The 24391-nt window shown below is 43.6% G+C and overlaps 1 long non-coding RNA gene across 1 annotated transcript in view; it reads right to left on the reverse strand.

The window, feature by feature from the left end:
• LOC143769231 (uncharacterized) overlaps window positions 1-8353 on the reverse strand; it is a 32038-nt gene extending 23685 nt beyond the window's left edge. Inside the window, exon 1 of the long non-coding RNA XR_013214284.1 lies at window positions 8247-8353. This is a non-coding gene — a long non-coding RNA (uncharacterized LOC143769231). The remainder of the gene's footprint in view (window positions 1-8246) is intronic.
• Window positions 8354-24391: the final 16038 nt, after the last annotated feature.

Raw genomic sequence — 24391 nt, forward strand, 5'->3', positions numbered from 1 at the left:
TAAAGGAGGCTGCACATGATGGAATTTTGGGGGGTTAAAGGAGGCTGCACATGACGGAATTTGGGGGGGTTAAAGGAGGCTGCACATGATGGAATTTGGGGGGTTAAAGGAGGCTGCACATGATGGAATTTGGGGGGTTAAAGGAGGCTGCACATGACGGAATTTGGGGGGTTAAAGGAGGCTGCACATGATGGAATTTGGGTGGATAAAGGAGGCTGCACATGATGGAATTTGGGGGGTTAAAGGAGGCTGCACGTGATGGAATTTGGGGGGATAAAGGAGGCTGCACATGATGGAATTTGGGGGGGTTAAAGGAGGCTGCACATGATGGAATTTGGGGGGGTTAAAGGAGGCTGCACATGATGGAATTTGGGGGGTTAAAGGAGGCTGCACATGACGGAATTTGGGGGGTTAAAGGAGGCTGCACATGATGGAATTTGGGGGGTTAAAGGAGGCTGCACATGACGGAATTTGGGGGGTTAAAGGAGGCTGCACATGATGGAATTTGGGTGGATAAAGGAGGCTGCACATGATGGAATTTGGGGGTTAAAGGAGGCTGCACATGATGGAATTTGGGGGATAAAGGAGGCTGCACATGATGGAATTTGGGGGGGGGGTTAAAGGAGGCTACACATGATGGAATTTGGGGGTTAAAGGAGGCTACACATGATGAAATTTGGGGGTTAAAGGAGGCTGCACATGATGGAATTTGGGGGGTAAAGGAGGCTGCACATGATGGAATTAGGGGGTTAAAGGAGGCTGCACATGATGGAATTTGGGGGTTAAAGGAGGCTGCACATGATGTAATTTGGGGGTTAAAGGAGGCTGCACATGATGGAATTTGGGGGGGTAAAGGAGGCTGCACATGATGGAATTAGGGGGTTAAAGGAGGCTGCACATGATGGAATTAGGGGGTTAAAGGAGGCTGCACATGATGAAGGAGGAGTTGGGCTGCACATGATGAAGTGGGGGAGTTGGGCTGAACATGATGAAGTGGGGGTAAGGGGGACTGCACATGAAGTGGGGGTAAGGGGGACTGCACATGATGGGGGACTCGTAAGCTTGCAATCTATGAGGTTGCATAATAACCAATTATATATTGATTGTATCTCTGTATTCAGATGTGTAGTGTAGAAGAAAGGGAAAAAGTGGGGAATGTGCTCTGAAAGCGGTGCTCTAGATAACTGTGTTATTTTATGCAGAGGCGAGTCCTGGCTGGAAGAAGCGATGGCGGTCTGTGCTGCATGAATGAGAAAAGCAAAGATGAAGGACTTCAGCTAGAGACGTCACTGGTGAGTCAGTGTATTACCTGTGCACTGACACTATACACTGTATACTACAGTATATACAGAGCTCCTGTATATAATGTCACTGGCAGTGGTGATCACTGTATTACCTGTACACTGGCACTTTTTACAGAGCTCCTGTGTATAATGTCACTGGTGATCCCTGTATTACCTGTACACTGACACTGTATACAGAGCTCCTGTGTATAATGTCACCAGTGATCACTGTGTTACATGTACACTGACAGTAAATACAGAGTTCGTGTAAATAGCACTTAGTATTGTGGGTTTTTTTTAAATTAATGATCAGTATTGTAGTATTCAGTCACTGTGTGGTGGTAATATGTGGTCTGGTCATGGTGTGGCAGTATTTGTTCATTGTATGTGGTATTATTGGTCATCATGTGGTGGTAATATGTGGTCTGGACATGGTGCGTTCGTATTTGTTTAGTGATGAGTGAATATACTCGTTACTCGAGATTTCCCAAGTACGCTCGGGTGTCCTCCGAGTATTTTTCAGTGCTCGGAGATTTAGTTTTCAGCGCCGCAGCTGAATGATTTACATCTGTTAGCCAGCAAAAGTACATGTGGGGATTCCCTAGCAACCAGGCAACCCCCACATGTACTTATGCTGGCTAACAGATGTTAGGTGCACACAGATTGGGAAGTTTTTGTAGGTTGGGAATAGATGGAGACGGCGCTAGAAATGTGAGAAGTCAAATGTGCCTTTGTTGTAATCTGTGCAGACGAGTCCTGGCTGGAGAAGTTGTCATGTTGGTCTGGGCCAGATAGAAATGTGAACGATCCGAATCAGAAAGAACGTCATGTGTAAGTTACTATATATAACTGTACTGTAATCAGTTGTTCTGTGGAACTGGTATCTACCAATATACGGTTACTGTTAGGTTGTAATATTGCTCTTTTTAGGTAACATTTTTTTTTAAATTTAGTAGCAGCTAAATGTGATTCAGTCATAGTAAAGGGTGTATGGTGGTATTATTGGTCTTTGTATAGAATGTAGTTTCATGTAGAGGTAATGGTGATATTATAATATGTATTCTCTGTGTAGTGGTGATAGTACTAGGCACTGTGTAGCCGTATTGTTGTATGTTTGTAAGTAAGTTCCGTTATGGCACCATATCTAAGCAGTAAACTTGGTTCTAGAACTGTATCAATGTAGTAATCTAGATTATGGTACCGTATGTATGCCATAATCTCGGTTCTGCTCCAGTTTCTATGTAGCAGGCTTGGTTCCATGTAGTAGACTTATTAAACTCGGTTCTGCTCCCTTATTTCTGTAGTAAGCTCTGTTCTGCTCCCATATCTCTGTAGTAAGCTCTGTTTTGCTCCCATATCTCTGCAGTAAGCTCGGATCTGCTCCCATATCTCTGTAGTAAGCTCCGTTCTGCTCCCATATCTCTGCAGTAAGCTCGGTTCTGCTCCCATATCTCTGTAGTAAGCTGGGTTCTGCTCCCATATCTCTGCAGTAAGCTCCACTCTGCTCCCATATCTCTGTTTTAAGCTCGGTTCTGCTCCCATATCTCTGTAGTAAGCTCTGTTTTGCTCCCATATCTCTGTAGTAAGCTCTGTTTTGCTCCCATATCTCTGCAGTAAGCTCCGCTCTGCTCCCATATCTCTGTAGAAAGCTCCGTTCTGCTCCCATATCTCTGTAGTAAGCTGGGTTCTGCTCCCATACTGCTGTAGTAAGCTCCGTTCTGCTCCCATATTTCTGTAGTAAGCTCTGTTTTGCACCCATATCTCTGTAGTAAGCTTGGTTCTGCTCCTATATCTCCGGAATAAGCTCGGTTCTGCTCCCATATCTCTGGAGTAAGCTCGTTTCTGCTCCCATATCTCAGTAGTAAGCTCGGTTCTGCTCCCATATCTCCGGAGTAAGCTCGGTTCTACTCCCATATCTCTGGAATAAGCTTGGTTCTGCTCCCATATCTCAGTAGTAAGCTTGGTTCTGCTCCCATATCTCAGTAGTAAGCTCGGTTCTGCTCCCATATCTCAGTAGTAAGCTCGGTTCTGCTCCCATATCTCTGTAGTAAGCTCAGTTCTGCTCCCGTATCTCTGGAGTAAGCTCGGTTCTGCTCCCATATCTCAGTAGTAAGCTCGGTTCTGCTCCCATATCTCCGGAGTAAGCTCGGTTCTGCTCCCATATCTCTGGAGTAAGCTTGGTTCTGCTACCATATCTATGCAGCAAGCTCCGTTCTGTTCCCATATCTATGAACCAGCCTGTTTTTAAAGCCTGTTATCTCTGCTACTTTTATGCAGTGGCCAGAGATTATTAGGGAAAAGTAGGGCCACCGCAACTGAAGGGCCACTGCCTTGTGATTGCCCCCCAGGCTGAAAAATGCCAGCCAGCCCCTGGGGCTCACTGAGAAGTTTCATCCCCCTGAGCTGAACCCCTAGCTACACCTTTGACTGGAATAGATTTTGGGACATCCCTCAATTTAAGATTATTGTGACGTGCTCTATTTTCAACATGTCCCTCATCTGCAGTATGTGCATCACTGGTATCAGAAAGATGACACAATTTAGTAGCATAAATTGAGTTTGGTTGTTCCACTTTAGCAACTTTTTCATCCAGAGAATGAACAGATTGTTGGACCTCCTGGACGACTTTCATGAGCTTTTCATCAATATGGGAAATTTGTGCTTTCAAATCCACCTTGGTGGGTAGTGATCCCACCATTTCCCACAATTCAACCAGAGTACGAACCAAAGAAAGTGGCGGATGAGATGATCAGGTATTGTAGGTGATGTTTCTGTCCAATGTAGAGAGGGTGTAAGGGGGTGCCATGCCTCTACCCCACTTAAAGGTGTATAGTTGTTATGCTGCTATGTATATAGTATTTTGCTACGTGTGAGATATGTATATATTCCATTTTGCTATATGTATATTTCAGTAGTGATAGGGTACGTGTAGGACCCTAAATAGGACACTAGATGGGGCACAATATTATACATAGTTATGTAGGAGGGGCTGTCTGTGTTAAGATTGTGTTAAGAAGGGCAGCACGGTGGCTCAGTGGTTAGCACTGTAGCCTTGCAGCACTGGAGTCCTGGGTTCTAATCCAACCTTGGACAACATCTGCAAGGAGTTTGTATATTCTCCCCATGTTTGCATGGGTTTCCTCCGGGTACTCTGGTTTCCTCCCACATTCCAAAGACATACTGATAGGGAATTTAGATTGTGAGCCCCATCGGGGACAGGGATGATAATGTGTGCAAAACTGTAAAGCGCTGCGGAATATGTTAGCACTATATAAAAATAAAGATTATTATTATTAAGATTAAAGTGTCTTCCTGTTTGCAATCAGTAGGGGCCTAGTGCCCGTGTAGAGCGGACAGCTCCGCAACAGTAATCAAGATACCCAGCCACTCAGAGTCCGGATGGACATACATATATTTTTGGACACAGACAACATTTTTCTAATTTTGGTTATAGACATTACCACAATGAATTTTAAACAAAACAATTCCGATGCAGTTGAAGTTCAGACTTTCAGCTTTCATTTGGGGGTATCCACATTAAAATTGGATGAAGGGTTTAGGAGTTTCAACTCCTTAACATGTGCCTCCCTGTTTTTAAAGGGACCAAAAGTAATTGGACAGATTAAATAATTTTAAATAAAATGTTCATTTCTAGTACTTGGTTGAAAACCCTTTGTTGGCAATGACTGCCTGAAGTCTTGAACTCATGGACATCACCAGACGCTGTGTTTCCTCCTTTTTGATGCTCTGCCAGGCCTTCACTCCGGTGGTTTTCAGTTGCTGTTTGTTTGTGGGCCTTACTGTCTGAAGTTTAGTCTTTAACAAGTGAAATGCATGCTCAATTGGGTTGAGATCAGGTGACTGACTTGGCCATTCAAGAATATTCCACTTCTTTGCTTTAATAAACTCCTGGGTTGCTTTGGCTTTATGTTTTGAGTCGTTGTCCATCTGTAGTATGAAACGACGACCAATCAGTTTGGCTGCAGTTGGCTGGATCTGAGCACACAGTATGGCTCTGAATACCTCAGAATTCATTCGGCTGCTTCAGTCCTGTGTGACATCATCAATAAACACTAGTGACCCAGTGCCACTGGCAGCCATGCATGCCCAAGCCATCACACTGCCTCCGCTGTGTTTTACAGATGATGTGGTATGCTTTGGATCATGAGCTGCACCACGCCTTCGCCATACTTTTCTCTTTCCATCATTCTGGTAGAGGATGATCTTGGTTTCATCTGTCCAAAGAATGTTCTTCCAGAACTGTGCTGGCTTTTTTAGATGTTTTATAGCAAAGTCCAGTCTAGCCTTTTTATTCTTGATGCTTATGAGTGGCTTGCACCGTGCAGTGAACCCTCTGTATTTACTTTCATGCAGTCTTCTCTTTATGGTAGATTTGGATATTGATACGCCTACCTCCTGGAGAGTGTTGTTTACTTGGTTGGCTGTTGTGAAGAAGTTTCTCTTCACCATGGAGATTATTCTGCGATCATCCCCCACTGTTGTCTTACGTGGGCGCTCAGGTCTTTTTGCATTGATGAGTTCACCAGTGCTTTCTTTCTTTCTCAGGATGCACCAAACTGTAGATTTTGCCACTCCTAATATTGTAGCAATTTCTCGGATGTTTTTTTTTTCTGTTTTCGCAGCTTAAGGATGGCTTGTTTCACCTGCATGGAGAGCTCCTTTGACCGCATGTTTACTTCACAGCAAAACCTTCCAAATGCAAGCACCACACCTCAAATCAACTCCAGGCCTTTTATCTGCTTAATTTAGAATGACATAACGAAGGGATTGCCCACACCTGTCCATGAAATACCCTTGGAGTCAATTGTCCAATTACTTTTGGTCCCTTTAAAAACAGGGTGGCACTTGTTAAGGAGCTGAAACTCCTAAACCCTTCATCCAATTTTAATGTGGATACCCTCAAATGAAAGCTGAAAGTCTGAACTTCAACTGCATCTGAATTGTTTTGCTTAAAATTCATTGTGGTAATGTCTATAACCAAAATTAGAAAAATGTCGTCTCTGTCCAAATATATATGGACCTAACTGTAAGTGCAGCTGAAGCAGCAGCATTACCGCAGTTTGGGACAGGAGCTTGAGAAGCGTTCCTTGACCAGTTCAGGGACACAGGTTGCTCGCCATGTGGCAGATCATAGCATGGGCAGACGCCCTCCGTACCGATGCGAAACGGACGAGGGAACTCTCAGGCGTAGTGAGCTTGCACAGAGAGGACAGTGTGTTATAGCAAGAGGCGATACGACCCCGTAATGTACTGAAGGACGTAGGATAAAGCGTAGGGAGAGTGGAGAACATGAACTGTATGGAACCTAATGCTGATGATGTAACTGACAAGAATGTGCTGCGACAAGCAAGGAGTAAAGTTCTTTGTTTTAAGTTTGAAAAGGACTCTGTCTCTTATTGTACAACAACGGAAGCAGCGGAAATTCAGCCAGCCTGATGAGACCCAGATGGTGCAGAGGGTGAAGCAAAAGGTATGCTGCAGAGGGGACATTGTTTATATGTGACAGGAGGCCTGGGCACGTGTAACCAGATATACTATGCCACGACTACGGCCCTGGTTCTCCCGCTCAAAAGGGGACTGAGAACCTAAAAATAGCTAGAAGCTTCAGGCTTAACATGGGAGGTATTGATGCAACAGGAGATACAGAAACAAGTTTAGGTGGAGGAAGATGGCGATCCCCCAGGAATTGTGCTGTTCCCAATTAAAGGCTTCCAGAAGTAAGGGTACCGTCACACAGTGGCATTTTCATCGCTACGACGGCACGATTCGTGACGTTCTAGCGATATAGTTACGATCTCGCAGTGTCTGACACGCAGCAGCGATCAGGGACCCTGCTGAGAATCGTACGGAAAGTGAGAGCAGATCACAGCGGTGACGTCACCGCTGCACTCTGCTCTCACTGTACGGCGGCACTCAGTCAGAGCGGGAAGCAGACGGCAAGGGACCTGAAGGACATCAGATGGTGAGTATGTACGGTTTTTTTTTTTTTACTTTTACTCTGGTAACCACGGTAAACATCGGGTTACTAAGCGCGGCCCTGCGCTTAGTAACCCGATGTTTACCCTGGTTACCAGCGAACCTCGGCATCGTTGGTCGCTGGAGAGCGGTCTGTGTGACAGCTCCCCAGCGACCACACAACGACTTACCAACGATCACGGCCAGGTCGTATCGCAGGTCGTGATCGTTGGTAAATCGTATAGTGAGACGGTACCCTAAGACACAGCATGTGCCGAGGGATTAGTGGAACAGGATTAATGAACAGGGCTCATTGTGCATTGCCGCTGGCTGGACTGGTGGACAATTGTCTTTTTTTCGGCCTTGCTAACTATGTTACTATGTTAGATGTGAAGAGCCTGCAATTTAGGAGGGGGTTCTGTGAGCCCTTAGGTCATGAAACAGTCACCATTACAGCTACAGTCGCCATATAAAGTGATTGGGAGAGAAGAATCAAACTGATGGATGGACCTAAGTAATTTCCACTCTCTGTCTCTGGATCCTTAGACGGTCCAGTGACTCCATCCCTTCAATATACTGTTACAAGGGAACATTCTGCATTTTTTTCACCCAAGAAAGACATTCCACATATCCTATTCCTTTCCTGGCGAAGGGTACTTTGCCTGAAAAATGCTTTTTTTCACTTTGCGGTGTAATAACTTTTTATGGATATGAGGGTAGAAAATTAAAAGCATTCAAAATCATTATGTTTAGTGCTTATTCCCGCTGTGCTATTCTCTTATACTACATAAATTTTCTGAAAAAATAAACTCAATGATACTCTCTAGCTCTACAACATCTCTCAGGTAAATATTGCAAAAAGCTGGATTCAATGTTAAAATATAAGTTTTACAGGAAAAACGTATTAATTACTATAGTACATACTATCACAATGATAATTTTTTGGGTACTTTTTCATTAAATTGCAAATTTCTTAAAAGAACTTACGTCAAAGAGATTGATGCTACAGATGATCTTTCCACTTGCTACAAACTTGATTTGCACAATACACCAGGATACTTTTGTTCAACAGGACAGAAAAATTTACAGTCTCCATTTATCTGTCCCACTGAAAAACAGAATCCCAATAGAAACATTTAGAACGGGGATTAATAGACACTTTAACTCCTTACCGTCGCAGCCAGTTTTGGCCATTTTTCAAATTTGACCTACGGTATATTATTTTGTGAAGGAATATCTTTGGAATGCTTTTATTTATCCACATGATTCTAAAATTGTTATGTTTTTCTTCACACATTGTACTTTATATTATTGGTAAATATAAGTCACTATATTTTGATATTATTCATTTAAAACAGAATTTGTAAAAACTTATTTTTAAATCTCAAAAATGACACAAACAAAACTGTAGGTGATAATGCACATTTCCCACATGGTGTTGCAAATCAGATAACCGAGTGTGTGTGAAAGTCCTGATAAGCAGGGAAGTTGGCCCAAAGTACTTCTCTAATGCTTCCTAATACTGCCATGCCAATCCCAACCCCTCAGTAATGTTTTCTATGGCAGACATTGCCTATTGCTCTTCTCACTCTACCCCTGCTTACCCTCCCGCACACTATTTTTTATCAGCACCCTGCTGGCCACTAAACCTCACTCCAGGTCAACAGTTCCTCTACGCTAACTTCCACCAGAAATGTGCATCCTCTTGTATTGGTTACATCCTGAATGTCATTGGTGCGCCCGGCAGGGCCGCGGGGTACTCGGTACCAGGTCTGGTCGCAATTAAAGGGGTGGTCACGGTGGCAGCAACCCGGTCTGTGGCCATGGGCGCCCAAGCAAAAGGGACAGTCTTTAAAGGGGTTTTTGAAATAAAGTTCGTGAAGCCACCTGTGGTATTCAGTCAGGGATGACCAACGCTGCTTAAAGGGGTCCTCTGGGGCAGTGTTATGGCAGCCAGATAGTATAACTTCCTACAGGTGAAGTAGGTCCCCAGGGATCCCGGTGAATAGATGGAAGATGGTGAATGGTTCAGTAAAGAACAGAGGACACAGGGGTGTAGTCTTTTTGCCTGGTTTACTGATGGTAGCAGGCAGCCACAGTCCAGGGCACGAGATCACAGGTACAGGCAGGGTCCGGCCGGCTTGGAAGCGAGTCCAGAGTCCAGCTTTATCAGGTGGAGTTAAAAGCCTTCCTTCTAGCGCTGTGTTATTATAGTCCCTTACTGCCTATGGCTTTGTAGCAAGGTCCTCTCAGTTATCTCTGTTCTTTAGTGAAGTGGGACACAAACCGGTATGACAGGTGACTCAGGCCTTTTTACAGGGTCTCTATCATGACCCGGGCTCTATTTGTCACTGTGACTCTTGGGTGTTAGGGTGAACAGGCGATGCATAATCCAGCTGTCCTGCCGGTTTCTGCTATGTGTCTTAGAGTCCCACAAAAGCCTTGATCTTCCGGCTACCAGTGTCTGCGCTTTACCAGGGAGACAGTCTGTTTGCTGCTGTCCTCCCCCTGGTGTCCTCGCCTGTGCTTCGCTTTCCGGCACGTTAGCTAAAGGCTGTTCTTCCTTCTGTATCTCGCTATCTAGGAGCTACAGCACTTCAGGCTGTACGGCCCCTCACCTGTCCTTCTGCCTCAGACTGCTCCTGTCTGCTGTCTGGCACCAACTGACAAACTCTTCCTAACCGCCTAGCAACTGCAACTCCTCCTCCCGACCAAAGAGAGAGCAGCTCCCCTGAAGTCGGGTGTAGAGCTCCCCCTTCTGGCCTGAAGTCAGAATGGTGTTGTATGTTCTAATTACCTGTTAAAAGGAATCCTCCATCGCTTCCAAGTGTGACATCACTCTCCCCGTGAGGAAAGCAATGCCACTGTGACAACCAGGACCCTGGGGCGTCACATCATCAGTCTACTTTGAGCTCACCAGTGCATCCAGTAGATATGTTCTCTTGATATCTATGATTTCATCCCCATATCATTAGATAAATTATCTGCATGATAATGACTAGTGAAAGGTCCTTACAAAAAATAAATTTTATTCCAAAAGATATAAAATACAATAATGTAAAATAAATAGATAAATAGTCATAAATAGATAAATAATAAAATAGATAAATAAGTGGCAGAAGACGTGGTGGGAGCACGGGCTGGAGATCCATGTCGGACTACTGAGCAGGTTTATTCCTCATGACTGTGGAGAGTTTAGTGGCGTGCAGAAGGTAGCGATTGATGTTTACATGGATTATCCACTGAGCGCAGATTGCTTGATCCTGCAAAATAGAAAGATAGAATAAAAAGGGTTAAACGCTACATTTTAATTGTCATGGAAAGAGTCACGTGTAAAGAGACAACCAGTAAGACATACAGAGCAATCAGAAAGTTTTGCTCCCCTTCATTTTTTCTACCTTGACAACCTATTATGGATAAAACGTTCTTTTGTAATCAATTAATACACACTTCTCTATAATAACAAAATTGAATCAAGTTTATAAAAATGTGTGAAAAAGTATTAAACCCCTGGTTACAAACTCAGGTCTTCTTGTGTATAACACTATAAACCTGGCACATGTCGATATTTTGTCAAATTTTTCATTGCAGATCCTCTCAAGCTTTAATTTTACTAATTAACATTTAGTACACATATGTCAAACTATGAGCTAAATCTGGTAGGCATAGTGAATATACTTGGCCTGCGACGTCGGGTGGGTCCCTTGAATATATTTAGCCCGCGATGCCGGGTGGGTCTTCTGCTTGGCATTGCACTTTCAACTATATCTGCATCCTAGATGCACATACACTTCAAAGAAATGATAGAGGAGAGAACGCGCCTGCTGTATCTAGGATCTGAAGGCACCATGAAGAGACTGGAGCAGCAAAGGAACAGGCAGAGGTGAGTATTTACTTTTTTTAATATGGGGTGAAGTATACTTTATGGAACACTGTGTTGGCTCATTATACTGTATTGAGGACTATATGGGGCCATTATACTGTATGGAGCACAATGTGGGGATATTATACTTTATGGAGCACTATGTGGGGCCACTATACTGTATGGAGCATTATGTGGGGCCTATTGTACTATATGGAGCACTAAGTGGGGGCATTATACTGTACGGAACACTATGTGGGAGCATTATACTGTATAGAGCACTATGTGGGGCCTATTATACTACTGTATGGAGCACCATTTGGGGCCATTATACTGTATGGAGTACTATGTGGGACCATTAAACTGTATAGAGAACTTCTTGTGACTATTATACTGTATATAGCATTATGTGGGGCCATTACACTGTATGGAGCACTTCTTATGGCCATTATCTCTATGGAGCACTATTTGGGGCTATTATACTGTATGGAGCACTATGTGGGGCCATTATACTGTATAGAAGACAATGTGGAGCCCATTCTACTGTATGGAGCACGTTTTATGGTCATTATACTGTATGGAGGGCTCTATGGGGATTACAGTTGCATAACAGTAATGGGGTCACCATTCTTTGTCCAGGCAATTGAGGGAGGGTACAGTAGGGTCATCATACAATACGTGTGGGGTGTACTGTGGAGGAATTCACTGTGGGGGTATCTCACTGTGTTTGGGGGTACTTTTGTTTGCATCATACTTTATTATCAGTGTTATTCAAGGTTTTTTATCCTTTGTTATTACATATTGGAGAACAGTAGTGTGATGGGGTCAACATTCTTTGTCGAGGGGATTGAGTGAGGGTACAGTAGGGTCATCATACTGTACGTGAGGGGGTACTGTAAAGGAATTCACTGTGGGGGTATCTTACTGTGTTAGGGGGCACTATTGTTTGCATCATACTTTATTATCTGTGTTATTTAAGGTTTCTATCCTTTGTTATTACATATTTAAATTAGGTCATTGGGTCATATGCATGTTACTGCTTTTATATAACATATTATATTATTCCAATACTTTATTCTAAGATCTATTAATTAAAATGTACTTTGCTCATGTGACAGCCCCTTTAAGTTTGTTTCTGTGACGCTGATTCACCTCTCACGGACAACCGTGAGATGGGATAGTCAAGGAGTCCGAGGTAAAAAACCAGGAGGGTACGTTATAAACAGAAGGAAGAGATAAAGGCATAGTCAGGTAACATTCCAAGGTCAGAATACCAGGAGATAGCAAATCAGAGCAAAAGGGGTTAAACAGACTGATGGTCAAAACGAGGTTCAAGGTCAGGCAACAAAACATCAACAAACAGAAAGCAAGGCACAGAGAGAACAAACCACACAGTAGCTGAATGTGCGTCTGGGAGAGGTCTGTGAGAAACAACCCAGTTAAGTAGCCTGGCATTCACCTGGGACAATGAACACCTGGAGACAGTCAGCACCTCCCAGTCTCAGGTTCGACGGCCAAGCTGTCAATCAACACACTGACAGCTTAGCACGCCCCTGCACAGACTGGATGACTAAGCTGTCAATCAGAGTACTGACAGCCTCAGCAAGCCCCTGTACCAGATTGGATGGCTGAACTGTCAGTAACTGTATCCCAGACGCACTGAGGGGTGGAAACATGACAGTTTCCATATGAAAAAATTAATTGTTATAGTTCATGATAGCAAAAAAACGTCCTCAATTGTAGACTTTTTTTTAATAAATATCTTTATAAAATTTTATCCAAGATTTTAATTTTGGCACTCTGTGTATGAGTTTGACATCTTTGATTTAGTAGACTGGCAATAACCTGAGCACACGTGAGATGGAGCATTAGTACGGTATCTGTCTACACAGGGATATTTTTGTTGTCTGTTGCCAAGGACACATATTCTTGATTAAGAGCTGTTTGCACAAAACTATTGGACATTTTTATTAAAAGTATTTACTAAGTTGCTTAGTTTTTCATATTAGATGCATTGGAAAGAAAATTTGTTGTGATGGTGGAGAAAGTCTTTAAGTGCCTTCAGGCCAATGTCAAAATTGATAATCGTGTGGATTTTAGTGAGTAGTGGCTTTTATGCGTCTAAAGGCCCCAAACACATTAGATATCTGTTGGCTTAAACGTTCTTCGGCCAAATGCTATCTCCCCGACTCCTCTCATAGACAGGAATCCTCAGCTGGACCTGGTGATTCTGTGTCTTCTACGTATGAATGAGCGACTACAAGATTCCTTTGTTGGTGTCTTGTCTTCTGAAGAATGAAAGGATCAGTTGCTAAAATTCAACAGTTTGGATCCTTCTCTCTCCCCACAACATCTGTCAGGGCAGAGTCAAAAACTACTGATCTTGTGGATATATGCAGGTTTAGCCGATTATAGCCTTAAGATCAAACCAAATCAAACATAATTTGAAAAACCATTACCTGTTCTTTCAAAATCTCTTCCAGTGTACTGAAATAATTATTCCAAATCCTCTTCTCACGTTTTCCTGTGGTTTCAGTGGTCTGGGGAGAAAGAAAAACATGTCAATTAGTGACTGTCCAGTGTAACACTCAGAATGGCTGTAGATCAGTTAGAGGAGAACTTACACAGTCCTCCAGTAGATTCGCCTGGTGATACAGTTCCTCCTGAAGCTGCTCCCAGGCCGTCTGGTTGCTCACAAGTTTCTCCTGGTGTTTTGTGTAGAATTGGAGAGTCTGCTCAAAAAGTTCACGGACCCACTGAGCCACAGATTCTACCTGCAAATATGTCAACATGATTATCACACCAGGAGCTGTGGATGGTGTCATCCTCTATACCGAGGTCAGTTATGGAAGGTCCTACTCTCTGCATCAATGAATCAAACCCAATCCTTTTTTTTTTCAATACAGTTTCTGTAAGGCTACTTTCACACTAGCGTAGTTTTGCCTACGTCGCAATGCGTTGTTTAGGAGAAAAAACGCATCCTGCAAAGTTGTCTGCAGGATGCGTTTTTTCCCCATAGACTAACATTAGCGACGCATTGCGACGTATGGCCACACGTCGCATCCGTCGTGCGACGGTTGCGTCGTGTTTTGGTGGACCGTCGGCACACAAAAAGTTTCATGTAATGTTTTTTTGTGTGTCGAGTCTGCCATTTTTGACCGCGCATGCGCAGCCAAAATTCCGCCCCCTCCTCCCCGGAACTCACAATGGGCAGCGGATGCGTTGTAAAACTGCATCCGCTGCCCACGTTGTGCTACATTAACACACTGTCCATCGGTAAGTCGGGCCGCGGGTTTGCAACGGCCTGTACCGACGGACTAGTGTGAAAGTAGCCTAAACCGGTGTACATGTATGGAGCAGGCTTTATGCAGAGTCAGTTTCTATCTCTGCACTATCAGCAGCAGATATCAGCTATATATTACAACCAAGACTTTTCTGTAATGGGCGCAATCATTTGATGCTACCTGAAGAGGAAAGGGCTTCTGTAAGTATCTTGTTTTCTTTTATTTTAAAGCATAAAAATAAAGTTATTTGAAAATGTTTTAAAAAGTTTTAAAAATTGCTGTGATCTGGACATAAAATAGATATACATGAGATGTTATTTATGAACTTCAGTTTTTTCATGAGTGTCATTTTTTAGATTTAAAAATTGGAAGTTTTTCCAAATTTTCTGTTTTAAATAAATAATATCAAAACATATTGACTTACATTTGTCACTAATAAGAAGCTTATTGTGTCACAATTTTTTTAAAATTAATTGGATAAGTAAAAGCTTTCCAAAGTTATTCCTACGCAAAATAACAGAGGGTAGATTTGAAAAACTGGCTGCGACGGCAAGAGGTTAAACTATCTGTCAATTCCCAATTGACATGCTTCCATTAGGATTCCGTTTTTCAACAGAGCAAACAAGCAGCGAGTCTTTGTCCCATTGAACAAAATGATCCCGTTTTATTGTGCCATGTAAGTTTTTGGCAGATGGAAAGACCACCTGTAGTATTGTTCGTTTTTTTAATTGTGCAATTTAATGAAAAACCTAATAAAGAAATAAAAAAATTACGATTGTAATACAATGTACTATAGTTATCAAAAAGGTGTGTACTGTAAAAACTTATATTTTAACATTGAATCCTGCTTTTTGTAATATTTACCTGGGAGATGTTGTAGAGCTGGCGAGTGTCGTTGGGTTTAATTTTGGTCACACAGTGGTCTGAGGTCCCATTCTCTGGAATCTGGAACAGAAAATATAACTTTGTGAAATCAGCAGGAGAAATTGACCATGGTATGATTGTGCCTTGTGCACCACCTTTAGCTGCACCGCCGCAGGTGACTACAGGAAAGATAGAGAAGGACGGAAGCGCCAGAGGCTCACCATGGCATGGAATTTGTTAAGCATCTGAATGGAAAGATCTTTGTGATTGTCTTGGAGCCATATGCATCTCTTGGAGTAGACAATGGAACTGACACAGAGAAGGAGAAGGAACGTCCAAGTGTTGACTGGAGACATTTCCAGTAGATGGAAGGTTGTTGTCTCCTCTGTCTTGGTGGTGATATTTTTGCTTGGCCTTGGGCTCCATCTTCAATTATATTCCAAATAAAAATGGATGTAACAAAAGTGAATGTGATCTAAAGACCTGGGATCTTCCGGATCAGTTTTATTTTCCTTACATAAATTTTTGGGACTGCTTACTGATTGTAGTGACACCAAGTGGTGAAGTCAGGCAAAACCTCTTAAGCACGTTCTTTTTAAATAAAGTATGTGCGCACACATTGTCATTTTCAGGAAGAATCCAGAGAGGAATCTGCCATAAAAACTTATCAGAAAACGTTCAAAACAATTAACATTCGCATTTCTATGTAAAAAATTACTTGCTGTGAACATGTTCAGGTTTTTTAACGTCTTTTAACCGCTACTAGTCTCTAAAAAATGACAAACAGCTGACATGTTCATTCTTCTGAGACTTTCCGCTCAGAAGACACTTTGTACCTTATAATACAAGTCAATGGGAAAGCTGAAAAATAGCCCGGATATATTGTGGAGCATTTTGCAATTTTTTTGATTAAAAAATCATCAGCGGTTTGTTCATTATTCAATGGAGTGAAAAAAACAACTGGAAAACAACAGCGAATAAATGTCATGAAAACAATAGAAAACACCTTAAAAAAAACCTACGGCAGCAAAAAAAGGTTGTAAAAATGGTCAAGAAATGACTGAAAAAAATACACAAAACACACTTCAGCAAAATAAAAAAACACCCATCTTCTGCTTGAAAATCTTGATGGGTTCTCCTGAGATTAAAAAAAATGTTGTATGAACATAGTCTGAGAGTGCATCCTGGTCCTAATGGGTGTATGAAAAAAGTATTATTAATAATATTAAATTTAATGATCGTATTTATCCGGCTCCAACATATTTCTGAGCACTTTACAATTCAGATGGTAGATGTACAAACATAATCATATGTCAAAAACAACACATAATTCAACAATTGAAACAAGAGGAGTAATGATTCTGCCCGTAAGAGCTTACAGTCATGAAGAGATCAGGTTGAGTGTTCAACAAAAACAAACCCTATTATATTAGTTAGAAAAAAAAGGAAAGAAAAAAACATGGATAATAGATCCCATTCCTATAAAAGGTATGAGACCAGAGTTCTGAAACGGAGAGAATGAAAAGAGGAAAATAAACTCCACTATAGTGAGATGCATAAAATGTAGCTGTGGATTGTGTGGATCGCCACCGGATGCTGCTCAGGATTGTGCTCTTCTTTGTGTCCGAAATCTCGTTGTGCTGCTCCGGTGAGGCAACTGTCCCTACCTATTGACTGTAGGTAAGGGTGAAATACTGAGGATAAAGTTAGGTCTAGAACCTGGACAGGAGACACGTCCAGGAAAGGAATGCCTCAGAAAGGTCCTCAGATGATTTGACCCTGAAGTTATGTCCATACTTCTTCATTATGAAATAGAAGGGGTGATTCCAGCGATAATTGGCAGAGACAGAAATGCCTCCTCTAGCAACAGACTCAGGGCCGGCTCCAGGCGAAAGAGTCCCGGTGGGCCCCTTTAACACATACCACAATTCATAATGCACCGATACGGCAGAGAAATATAGGTATAGTACAATGCCAAAGATTTCACTTACTTCTTACATTAAATGAGTGATATCTATTGTACATTCTACATTAGTTCAGAAACCGGACAGTATAGTCCTCTATACAGAATAATGAGCCCCATATATTGCTCCAAACAGAATAATGAGCCCAATGTTATGCTCCACACAGTATAATGGGCACCACAGAGTGCTCCATACAGAATGAGCCACATATATTGCTCAAAACGGAGTTGACCCCATATAATGCTCCATACAGTATAGTGAGCCACATATAATTCTCCATACAGTATATGATGGGCCCCGTCTATTGCTCCATATATAATGGGCCTCATATAATGCTCCATACAGTATATGATCGGCCCCATACAGTATACTGAGTCCCATATATTGCTCCATACAGAATGGGCCCCATATGATGCTCCATACAGAATGGGCCCCATATAATGCTCCAAAAATAATTGGCCCCATAAGATGCTCCATGTATAATGGGCCCCATATAATGCTCCATATATAATTGGCCATATAAAATGCTCCATATATAATTAGTCCCATGAGATGCTTCATATATTATTGGCCCCATATACTGCTCCATGTGTAATTGGCCCCATATACTGCTCCATATTGAATTGGCCCCATAAGATGCTCCATATTAAATTGGCTCCATATTAAATTGGCCCCATATAATGCTCCCTATAGAATTGGCTTCATAAGATGCTCCCTATATTATTAGCCCCATAAGATACTCCATATAGAATTAGCCCCATATAATGCTTCGTATATGGGCCCCTTCTGATGGTCCCCATATATTGCTCCAAATATTAAAAAAAAATGAAATACTCACCTTTTGTTGCTTGACGCTGCTGTGCTCTGGACTCCTCACCGTCGGTGTCTTCCTGCTCTCTGTGCTGCGACTGCTCAGGCAGAGGCAGCACACTAGTGACGTCCTCGCGCCCTCTGACCCTAACGTCACAGAGGATGGAAGACGCTGCAGCGCTGGAACCGGGAGAGGTATCGCAAGTGCCGGGGCCCGGAGCAGGGGGGGTTCCACTCGCGGGGGCTGACACTATAGCGCGCCAGTGTCCCGACGGCGAGTGGGGCCCCTGCCTGCTCAGGGCCCCGGCACTTGCCCGGGTGCTGACGCCGGCCCTGAACAGACTCATCATTCTGCACAGATAAATGGTAAGTAAGGAAAACTTTAAATTAATAGTATTCTCCACAACATTACATTGCACAGGTCTCATCTCCCCAGCTCATTGCACAATATATTATTTTTGTTTATAGAGGTGCACCCTGCAAATCACATTGCTCAAGCAGTTAGTGTCTCTGAACTTAAGGCCTCCTATTTCATGGACTCTATTCAGTTGAATATTTCCATCAGATGGTCTACTAAGGATCTTGTTGAAGATAGTGACCAACGAGTCATGAAGGTCCTCAAGTGGAATAGATACTGTGACCGCCCTTAGCTTGAAATTATTATGACAGCCTCTATTTTCAAGATCATCTATATGTACTGTAGTTAAAATTCTCTAATCTGTACAGCATGTGTATCACTGGTATCAGAAAGATGAGACATTTTTGGAACCTAAAATGAGTTTGTTTGTTCCACTTTAGCACATTTTTCATCCAGAGAATGAACAGATTGTTGGACCTCCTGGATGACTTTCATAAGCTTTTCATCAACTTGAGAAATGTGTGCTTTTCAGTCCAACCTAATAGGTAGTTGTGGCACCCCAGGAGTTCGAGTACCACAGTAGTGCTGCCTTCCTCACGGGGAGGGTAGTGCTATGCCTGGAGACAAGTGAGATTCCATTTGGCAGGTTATCACACACACAACACCTTCCAAATCCAGGCCAGGAGGGGGAGCTGTTTTAGGGCAGCTTCCCTGGATAAAGATCCTGGTTTGGAGGAGTCAGTTCAGTCTGTACAGAAAGTCTGTGAGCGAAGACAGACAGGAAGGGAGCACTGAGGAGATACAGGACTCCAGGAGGCAACGAGTAGGCCTCCAGGGAGTTAGTGCGCAGAATCCGGGTACCGGGAGCCCGAGGCTTTTGTGGAACTATAAGACACAGAGAGAACCAGAAGGCAGAGGTTTACATGGACTTTGCCCATATTCACCTGTGGTACAGCAGCACCTTGGAGCCTGGAGTCTCCGTGAAAAGACCCCAGTAAGCACAGCTCGAGCTGCCTACCAAACAGGTACCTGTGATCACTTAGTGGCAGCAGGGCCCTCAGTTACAGCAAGCGCAGAGTGGAAGGCTTATACCTTACCTGTCAAGGGGATTCCACTTGTCTCTGGCCTGCCTGGACTCCTAATTCACCTGTTGCCAGTGCCCTGGACTGTGGCCTATCAACCATAGTAAACCAGGTAAAGACTTACAGCTTGTCTCCTCCATTTATTTACCAGCTATATCATCCACGCCCTACATAGGACCCCTGGGGACCCCGTTTCACCTGTGGGAAGTGTAACATCTGTGCTGTCGCAACATCCCCCAGGGGACCTCAATGCAGCGTCGGTCCTACTACTGACCAAACTCCACAGGTGGCGTCACAAAAAACTTTGAACATTTTCCCCTAAAACGTTGAGGCCCAGGGCCACGGACTGGGTCGCAGCCACCGTGACATCCCCCCTTGCGACTGGACCCAGTACCGAGTACCCCACTGCCCTGCGGGCGACTCATAGTGCTTTCACCATTTACCACAATTCAGCCAGAGTACGATCCAAAGAAAGTGGCAGAAGGGCTGTGGGTGATGTTTCTATCCAATCTAGAGAGGCAACTGCGACCCTGAAAACAGCTGGAAGCGCCAGGCTTAATATGGTAGTCATTGATGCAACAGAAGGTACAGAGACAAGATTAGGTGGAGGAAGATGACTTTCCCACAGGAAGACATCCGCTCACTAGTCCCACATATGGAACTTAGTGTTCACAATTAGAGGCCTCCAGGTAAGACACAGCATATGCTAGGGGATTAGTGGAACAGGGCTCACCGTGCATCGCTGCCAACTAGATGTGAAGAGCCTGCGATTGAGGAAGGGGCCAGCATGGCCCATAGATGATGAAAAAGTCACCAATACAGCTGTGCACCAGCCATATCAAGCAATTGGGAGAGGAGAAACAAACTGATGGATGTTTGACATGTTGCAAATCAGATCACTGAGTATGTGAAAGTCCGGATAAACTCTCAGGTGAATCCACAGCACTCCTGTAATGCTGCTTCATGCTGCAATGCCAATCTCAACACCCCTCCCCCTGTAATGGTTTTCTATGGCAGGCATTGCCTATTACTCTTCTTGCTCGTCCCTTGCTTCCCTCCAGCACACTATTCTCTATCAGCATCCTGCTGCCCATTAAACCTCACTCCAGGTTAATAGTTCATCTAAGCTCACTTGCATCCGAATCTTGTGTCCCCTTGTATTGGCTACACCCTGAATGTTATCAGTCTACTTTGAGCTCACCACTTTATCCAGTAGATATGTTCTGTTGATTTATGTGGTTTCATCCATCTTACTTTAGAGAAATTATCTGATCCGGTCAAGTTTATAATGGCATGGTGAAGACCAGGGCCGGACTGGGACTAAAATTCAGCCCTGGCATTTGAAGGTACACAGGCCCACTTGTCACATGGTGACTGTATAATATCTTTGTACACTTGTAGGTTACAAGAATTGAGGGGAGTGTAACAGGACTATATAACATATAATCACAGCTGTATCCAGCATTACAGCACAGCCTGTTGTGAAATTGGATTTTGGGCTCCCCCGGTGGCCACTGGTGGAATTGAACTTGTGTGCATCATCCCCTCTGTTCACCTGTTCCCATCAGGATGTGGGAGTCGCTATTTAACCTTGCTCCTCTGTCACTTCCATGCCGGTCAACATTGTAATCAGAAGCCTTTCTGTGCATGTTCCTGCTACCAGACAACTTCCAGCTAAGTCAGACTTTTGTCCTTGTTTGTTTTTTGCATTTTGTTCCAGTTCACAGCTGCAGTTTCGTTTCTGTGTCTGGAAAGCTCTTGTGATCTGAAATTGCCACTCTGATGTTATGAGTTAATACTAGAGTCTTAAAGTAATTTCAGGATGGTGTATTGATAGGGTTTTCAGCTGACCATGAAAGTACCCTTTCTGTCTTCCTGCTATCTAGTAAGCGGACCTCGATTTTGCTAAACCTATTTTCATACTACGTTTGTCATTTTCATCTTAAATCACCGCCAATATATGTGGGGGCCTCTGTCTGCCTTTCGGGGAAATTTCTCTAGAGGTGAGCCAGGACTATATTTTCCTCTGCCAGGATTAGTTAGTCCTCCGGCCGGCGCTGGGCGTCTAGGGATAAAACGCAGGCTACGCTACCCGGCTACTGTTAGTTGTGCGGCAGGTTTAGTTCATGGTCAGTTTAAGTTTCCATCCTTCCAAGAGCTAGTTCCTATGTATGCTGGGCTATGTTCTCTTGCCATTGAGAACCATAACAACAGCCCCCATAGAATGTAATACAGCACAGTCCCCATAGAATGTAATGCAGCACAGCCCCCATAGAATGTAATGCAGCACAGCCCCCATAGAATGTAATACAGCCAGCCCGCATAGAATCTAATGCAGCACAGCCCCCATAGAATGTAATGCAGCACAGCCCCCATAGAATGTAATACAGCACAGCCCCCATAGAATGTAATGCAGCACAGCCCCCATAGAATGTAATGCAGCACAGCCCCCATAGAATGTAATGCAGCACAGCCCCCATAGAATGTAATGCAGCACAGCCCCCATAGAATGTAATGCAGCACAGCCCCCATAGAATGTAATGCAGCACAGCCCCCATAGAATGTAATACAGCACAGCCCCCATAGAATGTAATGCAGCACAGCCCCCATAGAATGTAATGCAGCACAGCCCCCATAGAATGTAATGCAGCACAGCCCCCATAGAATGTAATGCAGCACAGCCCCCATAGAATGTAATGCAGCACAGTCCCCATAGAATGTAATACAGCACAGCCCCCATAGAATGTAATAGAGCACAGCCCCATAGAATGTAATACAGCACAGCCCCCATAGAATGTAATATAGCACAGCCCCCATAGAATGTAATACAGCACAGCCCCATAGAATGTAATGCAGCACAGCCCCCCAAAAATGTAATACAGCACAGCCCCCATAGAATGTAATACAGCACAGCCCCCATAGAATGTAATGCAGCACAGCCCCATAGAATGTAATGCAGCACAGCCCCCATAGAATGCAATGCAGCACAGCCCCCATAGAATGTAATGCAGCACAGCCCCCATAGAATGTAATGCAGCACAGCCCCCATAGAATGTAATGCAGCACAGCCCCCATAGAATGTAATACAGCCAGCCCCCATAGAATCTAATGCAGCACAGCCCCCATAGAATGTAATGCAGCACAGCCCCCATAGAATGTAATGCAGCACAGCCCCCATAGAATGTAATGCAGCACAGCCCCCATAGAATGTAATGCAGCACAGCCCCCATAGAATGTAATGCAGCACAGCCCCCATAGAATGTAATGCAGCACAGCCCCCATAGAATGTAATGCAGCACAGCCCCCATAGAATGTAATGCAGCACAGCCCCCATAGAATGTAATGCAGCACAGCCCCCATAGAATGTAATGCAGCACAGCCCCCATAGAATGTAATGCAGCACAGCCCCCATAGAATGTAATGCAGCACAGCCCCCATAGAATGTAATACAGCCAGCCCCCATAAAATCTAATGCAGCACAGCCCCCATAGAATCTAGAATCTAATGCAGCACAGCCCCCATAGAATGTAATGCAGCACAGCCCCCATAGAATGCAATGCAGCACAGCCCCCCATAGAATGTAATGCAGCACAGTCCCCATAGAATGTAATGCAGCACAGCCCCAAAGAATGTAATGCAGCCAGCCCCCATAGAATGTAATGCAGCCAGCCCCCATAGAATGTAATACAGCTACCTCCAAAAGCCCCACAATTCAGTTATCACTCATTGATATATATATATATAATAAAAAAAAACAACACTCTACTCACCTCTCCTCGTGCCCAGCGCTGCTCCTGGCTCCGGTCTCAGCAGCTGCAGTCTGCCCGCCCGACACACAGCAGGTGCGTGATGATATGACGTCATCGCGCACAAGCAGTGTCAGCGCCAGGCAGAGCGGGGAATGATGGGAGAGGGAGCATCAGCAGACGCTCTCTCCTCCATCATTGCATTTAACTGTTGAATGCGGGGCGGGGAGTGCGCCGGCAGCGGCACACTCGAGCGGCCCACTACTGCCACTGGCCCTTCTGGCATTTGCCAGAACTGCCCGATGGCCAGTCTGGCCCTGGTGAAGACTAGTGAGACGTTCTTACAAAAAATAAATTTTATTCCAAAATATATAAAACACAAGAATATAAAATAAATAGATAAATAATAAAATAGATAAATAAATAGCAGAAGACTCGGTGGGAGCACGGGCTGGAGATCCTTGTCTGACTACTGAGCAGGTCTATTCCTCATGACTGTGGAGAGTTTAGTGGCGTGCAGGAGGTAGCGATTGATGTTTACATGGGTTATCCACTGAGCACAGACAGTGTCATCCTGTAAAATAGAAAGGTAGAGTAAAAATGGTTAAATTCTACAATCTACTTGTCATGGAAAAGTCACATGTGAAAAGGCAACCAGTAAGACATACAGAGCAATCAGAAGGTTTTTGATCCCCAAAACTTTTTCTACCTTGACAACCTATTATGGATAAAACGTTCTTTTGTAATCAACCAATACATAATGATAACAAAATGAAATTGGCTTCATAAAACTTTGTGCAAAATTATTCAATCCCTGGTTACAGCCTTAGGTTTCCTTGTGTATGACACTATAAACCCACCACAATTGTATTTGGAGATTTTCTCCAATTTTTCATTGCAGAACCTCTCAAGCTTTACTTTTTACTAATTTACATTTAGTAGACTGGCAATAGCCCAAGCACAAGTGAGATGGAGCATGACTGCGTATCTGACTACACAGGGGTATTTTTGTTGTCTGCTGAGAACAAAATATATATTCTTGCTCAGGACCCATTTGTACAAAACTATTAGACATTTTTAATAAAATGATTAACTAAGTTGCTTAGTTTTTCATATTAGATGCATTGGAGAGAAAATTTGTTGTGATGGTGGAGATAGCCTT

This window comes from Ranitomeya variabilis, chromosome 4 (assembly GCF_051348905.1).
Source record: "Ranitomeya variabilis isolate aRanVar5 chromosome 4, aRanVar5.hap1, whole genome shotgun sequence".
Taxonomy (NCBI): Eukaryota; Metazoa; Chordata; class Amphibia; order Anura; family Dendrobatidae; genus Ranitomeya; species Ranitomeya variabilis.